We start from the raw sequence: 15,740 nt of genomic DNA, 5'->3' as shown, positions 1-15,740 counted from the left end.
GGGAAGATGTTGGAGTCAATTGTTAAGGATGAGGTGATGGGAGTACTTGGACTCCACAGGACAAGATACTATATGACAAAGTCAGCATAGTTTCCTTAAGGGAAACTCTTGCCTGACAGGCCTGTTGGAATTCCTTGAGGAGATTACAAGTAGGATAGATAAAGGGGATACAGTGGATGTTGTATACTGAATTTGGTGTTTCAGAAGGCCTTTGACAAGGGGTCACACATGAGACTGCTTACCAAGTTAAGAGTGCATGATATTACAGGAAAGTTACTGGCATGGGTACAACATTGGCTGATTGGTTGGAGGCAAAGAGTGGGAATAAATGGATCCATGTCTGGTTGGCTAGCAGTGACCGGTGCTGTTCTGCAGGGGTCGGTGTTGGGAACGCTTCTTTTTATGCTGTATATCAATGATTTAGATGATGGAATAGATGGCTTTGTTGTCAGGTTTGCAGATGATAAGAAGATTGGTGGAGGGGCAGGTAGTGTTGAGGACACAGGCTGCAGAAGGGCTCAGACAGATTAGTAGAATGGGCAAGAAAGTGGCAAATTAAATACAATGTTGGAAAATGCATTGTCATGCACTTTGGTAGAAGAAATAAATGTGCAGACTATTTTCTAAACGGAGAGAAAACCAAAAATCTGAGATGGGACTTGGGAGTCCTTGTAGAGAACACCCTAAAGGTTAACTTGCAGGTAGAGTCGGTGGTGAGGAAGGCAAATGCAATGTTAACATTCATTTCAAGAGGTGTAGAGTACAAAAGCGGGGATGTGATGGTGAGGCTTTTAAGACACTGGTGAGGCTTCACCTTGAGTATTGTGCAACAGTTTTGGGCTCCTTATCTAAGAAAAGATGTGCTGGCATTGGAGAGGGTCCAGAGGAGGCTCACAAGGATGATTCCTGGGATGAAAGGGTTATCACACGAGGAACGTTTGATGGCTCTGGGTCTGTATTCGCTGAAATTTAGAAGGACGACGGGGGATCTCATTGGATCCTTTCTAATGTTGAAAGGCCTAGACATGGTAGATGTGGAAAGGATGTTTGCCATGGTTGGCAAGTCTAGGACCAGAGGGCTCAGTCTCCAGATAGAGGGGTGTCCATTTAAAACAGAGATGCAAAGGAATTTCTTTAGCCAGAGGGTGGTGAACTTGTGGAACTTATTACCACAGGCAGCTGTGGAGGCCGCGTTGTTAGGTGTATTCAAGGCAGAGCCTTGGTTCTTGATCAGACACAGCATCAAAGAGTACAGGGAGAAGGCCGGGGAGTGGGGCTGAGGAGGTGAAAAAAAAGAATCAGCCATGAGTGAACGCAGAGAAGACTCGATGGGCCAAATGGCCTAATTCTGGTCCTATGTCTTATGGTCTGAATGCAATAGAATGCTATACACAAACAACTGACATACAACCAATGTACAGAAGAGAAATTGAGCAAGTAATAAAAAGAAAGTGAAGAAATAAAACTGAGAAGGTAAATTATAGAGTTCTTGAAAGTGAGTCTATAGGTTGTGGAGTCGGTTCAGCATTGATGTGAGTGAAGTTATCCATGCTGATTCAGGAACCTAATGGTTGTAGGGTAATAACTGTTCCTGAAACTGGTGGTGTGTGACTTGAAGCTTCTGAACCTCCGGTCCGATGACATTAGCGAGAAGAGAAAGCATGGCCTGGATGATGAGGGTCCTTGACAATGGATACTCCTTTCTTGTTGCGGTGCTCCTTGTAAATGTCAGATTAGTGCAGGATTGGTGTATGTGGTACTTGATGGTTGGTGCCGATTCCGTAGACTGAACAGCCTGTTTCTATACTGTATCCAACATGGAAACAGGCTATTTGGCCCAAATGGACTATGGCAAGCATGAAGTCTATCTTAGCCAGGCCCTTTGCCTTTTGTGGCCTATGTCTCTCCTTGTTCCATATACCTACCATCCTCTGTGTGAAATGACAAACTGCAGGAACCTCAAATGATTAGAGAAAATTTAGAATTAGAGGAATCAGCGAGGTGGATGAAAGGATTTGAAAAGAAAAAACAATACATTATTTTTAAGTGACTGACATTCACTCTTCATAACATATTATTGACCAGTGAAATAGCTGATAAATCTAAACTAGGTGGGGCTGCGCGTAAAGAAGAAATTGTAAAGGGACTTCGGAGAGATGTGATTATACTGAATGGATGGTCAAGATTATGGCATTCAGAATATAATGTGGAAAAAATGTGAGTTCATCCACTTTGTTGGATGCAATGGAAAACCACAGTTGCATGTTGAGAGACTGAGTAGTGTTGATGAAAATTTAGAGTTATACAGCATGGGGAAAAACCCCTCACCTCATATCATCCATGCAAACCAAGTTCCTAGTCCTGAATTTGGCCCACATCCCTTTCAACCTTTCCTATCCAATGTAACTATCCAAATGTCTTACATGTTGTTATTGTAGCCAGCTCCAGCACAAATGGTTCCACCTAACCGTCACATTCCAGACACAGTAACAACCTTGTGAAACTTTTCTGAACTTTTTACAGAATAATGATGTATTTCCCACAGCCAGATGACAGAACTGCATCCAATTCAAAAGTGGTCTCAGCAATGTCTGGTACAGTTGTAACATGAAGTTTCAATTTTTACACAATGTCCTAACTAATGAAGGCAATCATGCTAAATGCCTTTAATACTACCCCATCTACCTTTGTCTCAATCTTTGGGGAACTTTATACTTGTACCCCTAAGCGTCTTTGTTCAACGTCACTTTCCAGGGCCCTGCCACTTCCTGTATATGCAACACTTCATGTGTCAAAGTTAAATTCTGTATGCCATTCTTTTTCCAATTGGCTAGCTTGCCGTGGATTGCACTTGATCTAATCTTCTAGATCAGTCTATCATCTGGGGTCTTGCTAAAGTTCAGGTAGACACCTGCCCTCATCAGTCCTTTTGATCACCTTTCAAATATTCAATCAAATTTAGACACAATTTCCCATTGCTATTACAATCAGTTCTTGCCTTTCCAAATGCAGGTTGCAATTCGCAGAATTTCCTCCCGTAACTTTCCTGCCACTGATGTTAGACTCACCAGCCTGTGGATCACTTGCTTGGCTTCATAAACATTCTTCAATTAAGACACAACAATAACCACCCTGAAGTCTTTCATACCTCAACTGTGGGCAACAGTGATACAAATATTTCTACTTGGGCTCCAGCAATTTCTTTCCTGGCTTCCCTGAGATACATTTGGTCAAGTCCTGGGGATTTATGCTCTTTAAGACCTCCTCCACTCATTTTCCTTTTGTAATGTGGTTATGGTTCAAAATGTTTAAAGGCACCTAGGTGGGTTGTACACATTTCACTGAAGGTCAAATTGCAGTCACACCTTGTGATTTGGAGGGAAAGTGTTGTGTTGCCTTTTATTACAGCAGGAGTTGACTGCCTAAGTATTATTACAATTATGTACAATTTTAATGAGACCAGACCTAGACCGTTATTTACATTTTTTGTTTCCTCACCCAAGAAAAGATGTATGTGCCAGAGAAGTACAGTGAACTGGCTCCAAGGATTGTGAATTAGCCAAAGACGAGGGATCGAGTAAACTGGGCTTGATTCTCTAGAGCAGGGGTTCACAACTTTTTTTATGCAATACACCCTTACCATTAACCGAGAGGTCCCTGCTCTACAGTATATGAAAGTGAGAGGTGATCTTGCTAACAAAATTTTTAAAACAGGACAAGAGAGATGTATCTAGTTTATCAATATCCTTAAGGGACCAACATCTTTTGTTCTTACATGGTTTGGTCAATACCCTAAAACCAAGTCAGTATGGTTGACTCATAATTACAAAGTCACTCAGTTCAGGGGAATAAAGATATTAAATAAAATGGTGGTCCAGCAGGTGACACCTGCATGTTTTAAAATGTACTCTAGGAGTATTAAGTAGCAGCCTGAATCTTGAATTCTAGGGCTAGAAGTTTGTCCTCAGTGTAATAAGGTATGCATATTAAACTCACTTTTGAATATCAATTCTGCTGACTCTATTTAATACATATATCAGAGAACTAACTTTTACCTTGTAATCTTCCGGTGGAGCAACCAGCAAATTGATATACAGTACGGTAGCAAGTCTTAATAAATGGATTTGTCATAAATATAGAGAAACTTATACAGTTCATCATTTAAATCTATAATGAAGTAAAAACAATGGTTTAACAGAAGCACCATGCAAACGAGTGATCCCCTATAAAGGTACACCTCTGAAACCCATCTTACCAGCTTTGTCCAAAGTCACATTTGACATACCCAACCAATCTCTAAATTTAGTTGAGTGCTAGTCCTACCTATTAAGATGGGAGCTTGTTAAACCTTACCTTATACATTAACCTAGAGTCAATATAAACAAAATAATAATTGGGAACCTACCATATAGATTCTTTATAATCCATTCTTTATGTAATGATGTTTTAAGGGTTTCAAAGGAACATTTAACATCAGAGAAATATATACAATATACATCCTGAAATTAAAGAGCAAACACGAGGAAATCTGCAGATGCTGGAAATTCAAACAACACACACAAAATGCTGGTGGAACACAGCAGGGCAGGCAGCATCTATAAGGAGAAGCACGGTCGACGTTTCGGGCCGAGACCCTTCATCAGGACATCCTGAAATACTATTTCTTCGCAACATGACATGATTATTACAAAATATATGTGGTAGAAAAGAGAAAAAGAAAACATAACTTCAGGTATACATCAAAACAGCTGCCAAGGGCATATGAAAGTTATACGCAGAAGAGAACAATGGCAGTAATATTCAACAAGTCTCAATTTGTAAGTTACTACTTTTGTAAAACAAAAATCATACTGATGTCTGTAAACTTGGTATGAAAAGACATTCATCTATAGAGTAGGCCAAAAAAACAGGTTTAGTCATTTGAGAAGCTATTTAACAATCAGCTCTTCCATGATGATAAAGAAAATCTAAAGTATACAGCAAAGTCACTCAACCAAATGACCAACAAAATATGAAACTACCATTTCGTATCTATTTCTGTGGTTTTCTGAGAATTTCTCACAAAAGTCTTAGATAAATTTGAAATTGAATGTTCGAAGATTTATATCAAGGAATTGATGAGATTCAAAAAGAACATATTGTTTTTAAATAAGGCATTCATACAATACATGTGACAGCAGGGCCCAGAATTAAATAACCATGATTGTTATTTAGAGAAGACACAGACTATTTAGTATAAAGAATACTATTAGTCAATAATCTATTGAGTCACAAGAAGTCATACAGCACTGGCACAGGCCAATAAAATGGTGGTTCATGCTGAACATAGAGCATCCAACCAGACTATCACATTTACCAGTGCCTTCTGCTTTAGTGATTCAAGACTCATTGTATCTTTGTAAAAGGTAATTAGCAAAAAATCTGAACTGTTACTTTTGAAGTGAAATTTACAAAATATTCTTAACCCAGAGAGTATATATAACGATTCTTGTATGGTTACTTTTACTTATGGGAACTTCTCTTGTTAAATATTTAAATGGCATATTTAAAGGAATTGAAAAGCAGGATCTGGTTAACAATAGGCAAAGTGATAGCAATGGAAGGTAAAATATGGTTGTATTTTTATATTGCCTTTTACTCTTTTTCAGGAAATGTCAGTAATTTACAATCTGAAATGTAATTACTAGGTAATATGAGAACTCATCAGGTAATCTGTGCAGAGCAAGCTCCCACAAAGAGCAATATGATCAAATGATCTGTTATTGGGATATTACTTGAGGGATAAATGCAGGCCCGGGTTTCAGCAATAACTGCATTGCCTCATTTCACAAAAAATGCCGTGAGATCTTCTACAACCACCTTAGCATTGCATCTGAAAGATGGTAACTCAGATAACAAATCACTTCCTCAGTTCTGCACTAGTTTCAGACTGGATTTCTATGAAGGTAGGTCACAGCAAGTGGATGAGGAGCAAAGCAGATTTTGTGCACAAGGCTCGAAGGCTAATTTCCCTCTGTGTCATCCCAATGCTGGCAAACTTCACACACTCCAGTACTCCAAAGCATCTTCCCAGGCCCTTTGGACTTCAAAATTCCACAGATCCCATTGTTCTCATTGATCCCAAGATCACCATATTTACATTCAGCCTCTGGTTTCACTCCTCCCATACTGCAAGATGCTTTCCCCAGTTATCCCAGGTGGTGTTGTCGTTTGCCTGGTGTATTTTATATAAGATTACGAAGGACTAAAATAGACCATAAAACATAGGAATAGAATTTGGCCATACATTCACAACTCTCTAGCTAAAAAAAATATTCTCCTTACCTCTGTTTTAAAAGGTCATCCCTCAGTTTTGAGGCTTTTCCCTCTAGTGCTAGATACCCTCACCATAGGAAACATCCTCTCCACATCCACCTCATCTAGTCCTTTTTAATGAGATCCCTCCTCCCCACGCATTCTTCGAAATTCCAGTGAGTACAGGCCCAAAGCTGCCAAACACTTCTCATATGTTAACCTGTTCATTCCTGGAATCATCCTCATGAACCTCCTCTGGACTCTCTCCAATGACAACACATCCTTTCTGAGATATGGGGCCCAAAATTGTTGACAATCCTCCAAGTGCAGCCTGACTAGAGTCTTATAAAGCCTCAGCACTATCTCCTTATTTTTACATCCTACACCCCTTGAAATAAATGCCACCATTGCATTTGCCTTCTTTACCACAGACTCAACCTGTAAATTAACCTTCTGGGAGTCTTGCATGAGGACTCCTAAGTCTCTCTGCACCTCTGTTGTTTGAACCTTCTCCCCATTTAGATATTAATCTGCACTATTGTTCCGTTTACCAAACTGCATTATCATACATTTCCCAACACTGTATTCCACTCGCCACTTTTTTACTCATTCTTCCAATTTGTTTAAGTTCTGCTGTAATCACATTGCTTCCTCAGCACTTCCTATCCTCCATCTACCTTTGTATCATCCACAAACTTTGCCGCAAAGTCATCAATTCCATTATCCAAATCACTGACAAACAACGTGAAAAGTAGCGGTCCCAATACTGACTCCTGAGGGACTCCACTATTCACCAGCAACCAACCAGAAAAGACCATTCTACCAAACCAGTTCATGCCAGTATTTATGCATCATTTGTGGTACTTCCTCTCCTTTCATCTGAGTATTACTCAGTATTCCGTTCTCTCTTAAATACTTAACTAGGCTATCATTAAAAAATTAATTCATCCTCATAGTAGAACGTTCTATATTCTCACTACATTTTGATTTAAAAAAATACTTTGCAAAGGAAACAATAGGAGTTCCAATGTGGAACTTTCTCACTTACTCTGAAAGACTGGCACTGCTTCACCTCTTCCTTCTCAAAATACTGCCAGCCCTATAAACACCAAGTTCATTTCTGTCATGCAGGCCCCAGGATTATTACAAATGCTGTTATAGAGTCAGGATCATACAACACAGTAACAGGCCCACTGGCCCATCAAAGCCAGTCCATTTACCAGTATTTGACCCATAACCTTCTAAATCTTTCCAATCGATGTACCTGTCCAACTGTCTTTTAAAAATCATTATTCTACCTGCCTCACCCACTTCATTTGGGCAGCTCATCCCAGGCACACATCAACTTTTCCACCTTTTGTGTACAAAAATGCTGCTGAAGTTCAAATATTTCTCCTCTCACCTTAAACCTACGCCCTCTGATTCTTGATTGACCCTACCTATACCCTTTATGATTTTATAATCTATAAAATCACCTCTCAGTCTCCTACATTCCAAAGAATGTATTCCTAACCTTAAGTTCTGGCAACATCCTCATAATTTTCTTCTGCATTCTTTCCAGTTTAATAACATATTTTCTATAACAGGCTGTTACATTAATGTTGTGAGGAGTAATATATTTAAATTAATGAAACCCGATTTTGCATGAGTAATAGCACGGATCCTGTTCCCTGAAGTTCTTAGAGCCAGGGATGGTAGTTGGGATAAACTCCCACTGCCTATTAAAAGTGCCCAATGGCGTGTCTCAAATAGCCCCTGACAACCAAGTCCAGCTGTTCACCTTCATGTGGCTTAGCTCCTAAGCCCAGAGGAACCATTTCTATTGACAGGAGAAGGGGGAAAGGCGGGTTAGTAGCATCTCAAAACCAGTCACTTCAGGCAGAAGGGGCTCGTCAGTTGTGGTTGGCAGCTCATCTAGGAGAAGCAAACTTGGATCTCAAACCTCCACTGCCTTGCAGCTATACCCCCTCATGGGGAAAAGCTTCGGGAATAAACCTCGAGGAAAAATCCGGAGCTGGAGTTCTAGGGCAGTCCTACGTTGAGTTCAATGCTGACTGGCAACGCTGCTGGTGCCAAACTGTATCGGTCTCTGCCGTTCCTTTGGGTTCATCAGCCGTGCGGAGTTTAATCAGCTTGCTGTCTGCATTGTACTGCCCTGGCCTGCGTATCAATAGCTAGGACGCAACACCCATCCACGGTCAACTCCCACCAACGGAGGGCCTCAAGCATGAGTCCTTTGCACACCTTTCAGTGAATCCTTCATTTGAAGAACAAATTGAGGATCCAGTCTATATTCAGTAACAGATATTTTAAAATACAAACATAATGAATTGAAGCAGAAATAGATCTTTCCACTTGAAGGTTCTTCCACCATTAAACAAGATGATGGCTGATCTGTCTCAAAGACCATTACCTTCCTCTGTCACTGGAGTCCTTTATTATGCATAAATCTATAGATCTTGCATTGAACGCAATCATGACCATGCCCTGAGAGACATTAGAGCAGAAATTCTAAAGTTTCACCACTCTGAGTGAGAAAATGTCTCCTCATCTCAGTCCTATCTGCCCTACCCCCTTTCCTGAGACTGTGAACTCAGTCTTTTCCTCCTTTGGATTCCTTGGCCAGGGAAAACATTCTGGTAAGCCATTTGCCGTAACTTTCATGATACAATAGACTAACAATTTTCTACTACAACTTTTAAGATTCAGCTTCATAAATGCGAAGCTTAAAAGTCGGTGTCTGATTTCATCATCTGATCCACCTTTTAATGTTTATTTTAAATACAAATGCACGTAAGAATGTAAAACACGGGAAATAACAGTCAAAATCCCAGCAAGTTGCAATCGCTCACTGCCTCACGTATTTATCCAAAGCGCCCTTAAATTTTTCCACTACCTTGAACAGCTCGCTCTACATTCACCACCCTCTTTGTAACGCAATTAAATCTAATTTGGCCGTTCAACCTCCCACTCCTATGTCTTTCGACCTTTAAAGCGAAAATTAGAAAATTAAAAATCCCCTGACAAAGGAGAAGCCTCGTGCGGAGAGCCCCGAAAATGTTAGTTTCTTTCAAAAGAAAGACTTAAAAAATCCGTGAATGTTATTGCATCATAGAATCGACGGATCTGGGAGGGTGTGGCTAAAGCGCACATTAAGACAAAAGCAGGTCGCTCTCCACAAGAAGCTGGATAAAAAAGAAGCAGTGCGACCGAAACGACAACAATCTCTTCAAAAAAAATAGCGGGAGTATTTACCCATTTTTGTTTTAAACCTCAACTTCTGCCATTGAAAGTGAGCTCATCGGCCATGAGCTCTCTACAGGTGATTGGTGACACTCACCAACCAATCACAATGCGCCTATTAGCCATTGCAAAGTTGTTAACCCCAAGTCTTCTGTGGTTGTGTTTTAATCTTGGTGATAGCACACGGCCGATTCCCCTACCACCAACCCCCCTCCCTCCCTCCTTCCTCGCACCCACCCCCACCTCCTGGACAGAAAGCTGTGGTGCCAGGTGGGAAGAGCAACGAAACGTTTGCAAACAGCGATCGGGTGGCTGTTTGATATTGTAAAATAGATTGGCTATATCGCATCTGTTGTTTCTAAAGCACAAGTAATAGCCTTTCTTCTGATAATCGTTTTGGACAGGGCTTGTCAACATCCTCCCTGGATGCAGATTGGTGAGTTTTTTCTCCCCCCCCCTTAAAAAATATTCTCACTCGTTATTTGAAGTTATTTTGAAATATTATTTTAATGCAACTTAAAACAATTTCTTGGAAGGTGGGGTGAAGAAAGGATATATAAATTAACAGCATGGGAAAGATGACGAGTGTATTCCCTTTGCTTTGGTCTCGATTCCGCCCATGCTGTCGCGTCAATCGTGGCGAAAGATAGATAATTGCGAACATTTTTAAGAGAAGAGGGGAAATAGAACATTTTATTTGAAAAGAATCCCTTTTATACTAATCCACAATACAGGGAAAATATTTCGGCAGTTTCCAAAATAACTTTATTGGATCGAGTCGGGACTTTTTTTTTGCCTACCCATTCTTCAGATAGAGGTAGCAGACAAAATGAGACACATATGTCTGAGATCAGAATGTGTACGGTGCGTGGATTTTACGGAAAGGTATAAGGGAATATGTAACTGATTAATTTTCTCCCATTCCAAGACGGTGAATGAGAAATGCGTTGCGCCGGACACACTGTAACTCTTTAATAATGGCTAGATTGGAAGTGCTGCGATATTGCTGGCTGCGTTCGGTCTGAGCGGGGGAGGGGTGGGAAATGACATATTAACTCGCTTTATATTAAGTTACGGCTGGACTAATGGTCGCTGCTCCTCTCTTTTGCAAATCATGTTCCATGTTCCGCGCCATTGGTGGCAGCTCTGGAAAGCCAGGGGTGGGGGGAGGTAGGGAGCTTATGCTTCTACCCCCCCCCCCTTTTATTGGGGGGGGGGTTAGGAGTTTAGTCGGTTTAATTGGATATTAACACATGTAAAAGTTGGGCGTATTTTCAGATGCATTCGGGCTTTCATTTATTTTTTTTATTTACACACGGTGCAAGATTTAACGACGCTTGGATTGTTTGCATTGACTGTTGTTGGTGGCGCTGTTTTGCGCTTATGGGGGACTTTGAATCTAATGTCGATTTGACCAAATTGAAAGGAGAGAAGGGGGGGAGGAAGAAAGGGTGGACAAACAAATCATAATATATTGTTTTATTGTACGATGGGCAGAGGTAGAGGGCTGTGCAAGCAACTATCGTGCATTGCCATGTGCATTTGCCTCGACATCATTGAGCCGGTATTTGAAAAGAATATCTTGCCCTCATCCTTGGTGGGGCCCCTGGTTTCAAACGCACTAGCTGCTTCTGCTGATTTTCAGTAGGGGCGGAGATTTGATAAATTATATCAAACGACACCACTTTCATTTTTTTGAGAATCCGGATGGTTCTTTCCTTTCAATGCGCCCCCTCCTTACCCCTCTATCATCCCCCCCCCCACACAGACAATCTCCTCTGGCGAATCTTCACCCATTTCTTTGTAAGTTATTGTAACCTCACTGAGTTTGCGATTTTGATAGTGTACCAAATGTCATGTTACTGGTGATCTAGACGATGTATCGCTGCAGACAGAAATCAGGTGCCATTTTCCCCCCAAGTTTTTTTGTGTGTAATGTGAAAAGTGACGGTGGCGTTAAATGGTCAAAATAAATGGCTGCATTAGTTTTTTCTAACGGCCTGGAGTTTGTGTCTGATTTTTTTTTTCAAAAACGCTCACTGGGATTAAATTTTCTGCTTTGTTTGAATTGATTCATAGAGACGATTTTAAAAGTGGATCTTTGAGGCGGAGTTAAAGGTGAACTGATTTAATTGTATCTACAGTAGATGACAGGCAGATCGATGTGTTTCACGAACAGAAACACCCCCACGCTGCTAAAAACCCTGCCACATCGTGAAAATACCATCCAGAGTGCAGTACTCTGGAACTATCCTACACCAACACTAGTACAGAATCACGCAGGGTGACTGTGAGGCCATTGTTATGCCACACTTAAAAAGAGCAGGGATTATTCACAGACATATTTGCTGTATTCAGTACTGTACAACCAAAAATGACTAGTGACGAGTAGAATTACATCAATCTACAAGATGCATATCAGAAATGTGACCTAGTCTTGTTCCACCGCTATAAAAAGATTTTTTTTTTATCTTTAAAATTACCAGAACCAATTTTATCATGTAAATTTAGTGGAGTGAGAAATATTTGACAGTATTCATATGGGTACAAATCAAATTGAATCTTTGTTATCCAAGAATTAATTATTCATGATTATTGTTGGATGCTTATGGGTGTCATCATATGTTTTCATTTTTTTTTATTCAAGAATAAACTGAGATTTGCTTCAGAACCGTCTAGAACTAATCAGTTTACTGCAGCAAATTAGGTTGTCTCCTACTCACTTCTAATGTGGTGCAGTCATAAAGCATATTTCTGGCTCTTTCAACCCACCCTTTTGGTGAGGGGGGGAAGAGGGAGGGAAGATAATCATTTAGGGAATCAATGCAGAACATAGACATCTAAATGTGGATTCTTGCATGAAGATATGCAGAACTGACTGCATTCACAACCTCTCTGCCCTTAAGAGTCCATTGGTCCATTTATTTATTGGATTTGTATGTAATTTATAAGTGGAGGGGAAATCATTTATTTACTGTCCCATCTGGTTTCAATTGACAATACGACTTGCAACTCATACTTAAATTTACATGGAATCACCATTGCTATTGCTTTTGTATTTTAACTGGGAAAGGTAAATATTTTAAATACAAAGTATACATAGGCAATGTAATATTAAAAATTTATATGGATTGTCTGTTCAGCTTTGATATCTGAATTCATACCCATAGGAGTGGAAATGTCAACTTCTTTATTATCTGTTGTTCTGCTCAATCTGATCCAAACTGATCAGCACCTCAACTTCATTGCAGCAGAAGTGGAATTATATACTTCATAAAAGCCCTTGCCACGCAGCCAAATTTCTGCTTTGAAAGCTCCATTTACCAACATTTATATCACTTGGATGAGGGAAAGTTCTAGATTTAGTCCATACTGTATGTGGAGAAGGTGATTCCTGTTTTTATCATTTTGATAAGACTAGTCCTAATATTGTGTTATTGTAATTGCACCTAACAGAAGAAAAATATATCTACCATATCATGTCCTTTCAATATTTAAAACATCTTAATCAAAGCAGCTTCTCATTATTAAATATATAGAAATATCTGCATTTACCATTAATTTCAGTACTATTCAGATCCTTCACTGAATAATTGGCAATTTCCTCATTGCAGATTGTGAGAGTTCTTCTAGAAATTAATTTTGGCATTCCTACCCTGTATTAATACACGTAGATGACCGCACCAGTGGAGCAAGGATAGAGATAAAGAAATTGAAAGCAGAGAAGATGGGTACAGTTGAGTGTACTACTGAGATTGCAAAGAATGTAAATGCTAATTAAGTAACTAATTTAATTGCATCTAATACCAAAATATATAAATTGTGAATGTTTCATTTCTAAAGGCTAGCCTCGTGTAAAGAAAATAATACCATACATTGAAGCCACCATTTTGGTTCTCTACCTGCACCACAGAACTGTTTCAGGGATTAGCCATACTAGACAGTGCAAATGCCAGGACCTAAAACAAGGCAGTGGTAATGCCTGTGTATCAAATTTCAGAATAAGATTACATTTATTTTCCTTGGGTAATATTTGTTGTCATGTTCTCTTGGACATCACTATCCTATCCATTCAAATACATAAGCATAAATGCTATTTCACTTTGCTTTTCTTCTAGAATTTTCATATACCATTGCTCTTACTTTGTTTTAGTTTAACGAGTCTCCCTTGTTCTTTTTAGATTTTAAAACTCAAAGTTGGATCACTCTACTCATTCCACCTATTTCAATTTCTATCTTGACACTTTTGGGTACTCAAAGCTGGATCAATCCCATCTATTTCAATTTCTATGGTGACCTGGGTGTTAACTTTTATAGATTATCCATTTTTTTTCTGGTGGGGGTGATATATTGCTAGGAGAGAAGGGAATTAGATTAATATGGCATCCAACCTCCTCGTGATAAATATGAAGAAGGCAAGCCAGTGGCTATATTTCATTAGGAGCCTGAGGAGATTTGGTATGTCACAAAGGTGCTAGCTAATTTCTAGAGATGTACTGTGGAGAGCATTCTAACTGGTTGCTTCACTGTTCTGTACCATCGCACAGGATCGGGAAAAGGCTGCAAAGGGTTGTAAACTCAGCCAGCTCCATCATTGGCACTAACCATTCCACCATTAATGATATCTTCAATAGGCGATCCCTCATAAATACAGCATCCATCATTAAGGACCAGGTCATGCCTTCTTCTCATTACTAACATCAGGGAGAAGGTACAGGTGCCCGAGGACATACACGCTATGTTTTAGGAACAGCTTCTTCTCCTCTGCCTTCAGATTTCTGAACAGTCAATGATTCTGTGAACATTGCCTCACTATTTTTGTCTCATTTTGCACAATGCAATTATTTCTTTTATATATACAGTGGATTCCAGTTAATTGGGATACACTGGGACCAGTAATTAATTAAATGGCAGCTCCAATTTGCTGAAGTTTCCTGGAAATAGTTAAAAAGATATAAAAACACAAGTTGCCTTTTATTTGCGTAACAAATTATGTATTGAAGTGAAATGCAGAATAAGTTATAATGCTATCAATACGACTACTGTGCTATAAATCTGTGTATTAATTCCTAATAATTGGTTTAGTGGTTGTCTGTCATATCCGACACTGATGGAAATCTTGTGTGGGAGAGTTTAAGTGGAAAGGCCGTTGCTCTACTTTCTTGATTTCCTAAGTCCAGGTCCAGTATGAAATTCATCAAGACTGAGGTCTTTCTTGGTTGCAGTGATTGACCATGACTCCTGTGCCTTGCCGTGCCCTTTGCTCTCCACAGAGCGTTGCAGAACTACCTTCTTGGCTGTTGGATCTCATTCGCCCAGTCCGCTGGAGATGACCTTGCATGCTAGCACAGGCACGTCCCTAACTCACTGGAGTATAAGGTCTGCTGGTACTCTCACATGGTTTAGCCCACATGTTGAAGCAGTATACTGGGGTGTGCCCGCTGTCACATTCAAACAGCTCCTTGGAGCCACTGATGATAGCACATGTGTTTTTGATTGACTATAAAAGAACAAATTCAGCACAGACACCTAGTGTAGATAATGTACTGCCTTCATCACTGATTTTTGAACACAAATACCTGTGCATGCAGCTGATAATGTTTAAAAATTGTTCATTCTAAGCATGGTGTAATATCTAACGGTCACACAAGTACACATGATTGATGCTAGTTAGAAACTATTTGGCAACACTTTCCTGTCCCAATTAAGTGGCATGGTGTACTAAATAAATGAAGTGAATCCCAGCTATTTCTTGATTATGTTTTGTTCTTAAAGAGTTGTCCCAAATAAGTGGCTGCCTTGATTCACTGATGGCCCAAATAACTGGAATCACTGTCTATCTTATTGAAATTTATAGTTTATTTTATGTATTGCACTGTATTGCTACCCCAAAACAACAAATTTCAGAACATATGTCATAAAACTGATTCTGCTGCTGAATGCCATGAGTAGGAAACTCTATTTTAATTTTTGCTCTACACCTGTACATACTTCCCAATGAGGTACCTGTATCCCTTGGCTAATTTAGTACAATGTAGGAGGTGGCCATTTTGGTCATTGTCACATCCCGTTCTTTGAGGGTTATCAAGCTCTACTATTTCTTCAGAGTATTCAAATTTTACAACCTTCACCAATTAACTTGTTAAAAATTTGCTCCTACCAGTGCAGACAACTATAAATTACTGCATTTAAAAAAGAAAAGG

General features: G+C 39.7%; 1 protein-coding gene and 1 long non-coding RNA gene across 4 annotated transcripts in view; one reads left to right on the top strand and one right to left on the bottom strand.

The window, feature by feature from the left end:
- LOC140732321 (uncharacterized) overlaps positions 1 to 9,639 on the bottom strand; it is a 55,564-nt gene extending 45,925 nt beyond the window's left edge. For all 3 annotated transcript variants that reach the window (XR_012100044.1, XR_012100046.1, XR_012100045.1), the window contains exon 1: positions 9,550 to 9,639. This is a non-coding gene — a long non-coding RNA (uncharacterized lncRNA). The remainder of the gene's footprint in view (positions 1 to 9,549) is intronic.
- Positions 9,640 to 9,768: 129 nt separating this feature from the next.
- Positions 9,769 to 15,740, top strand: part of LOC140732319 (enhancer of polycomb homolog 1-like) — a 193,818-nt gene continuing 187,846 nt past the window's right edge. The window contains exon 1 of the mRNA XM_073054791.1: positions 9,769 to 9,973. The gene's annotated coding sequence lies outside the window, so the exon portion shown is untranslated. The remainder of the gene's footprint in view (positions 9,974 to 15,740) is intronic.

The sequence above is a fragment of the Hemitrygon akajei genome, chromosome 8 (genome assembly GCF_048418815.1).
Source record: "Hemitrygon akajei chromosome 8, sHemAka1.3, whole genome shotgun sequence".
Taxonomy (NCBI): domain Eukaryota; kingdom Metazoa; phylum Chordata; class Chondrichthyes; order Myliobatiformes; family Dasyatidae; genus Hemitrygon; species Hemitrygon akajei.
This window is presented reverse-complemented; position numbering and strand designations above follow the sequence as displayed.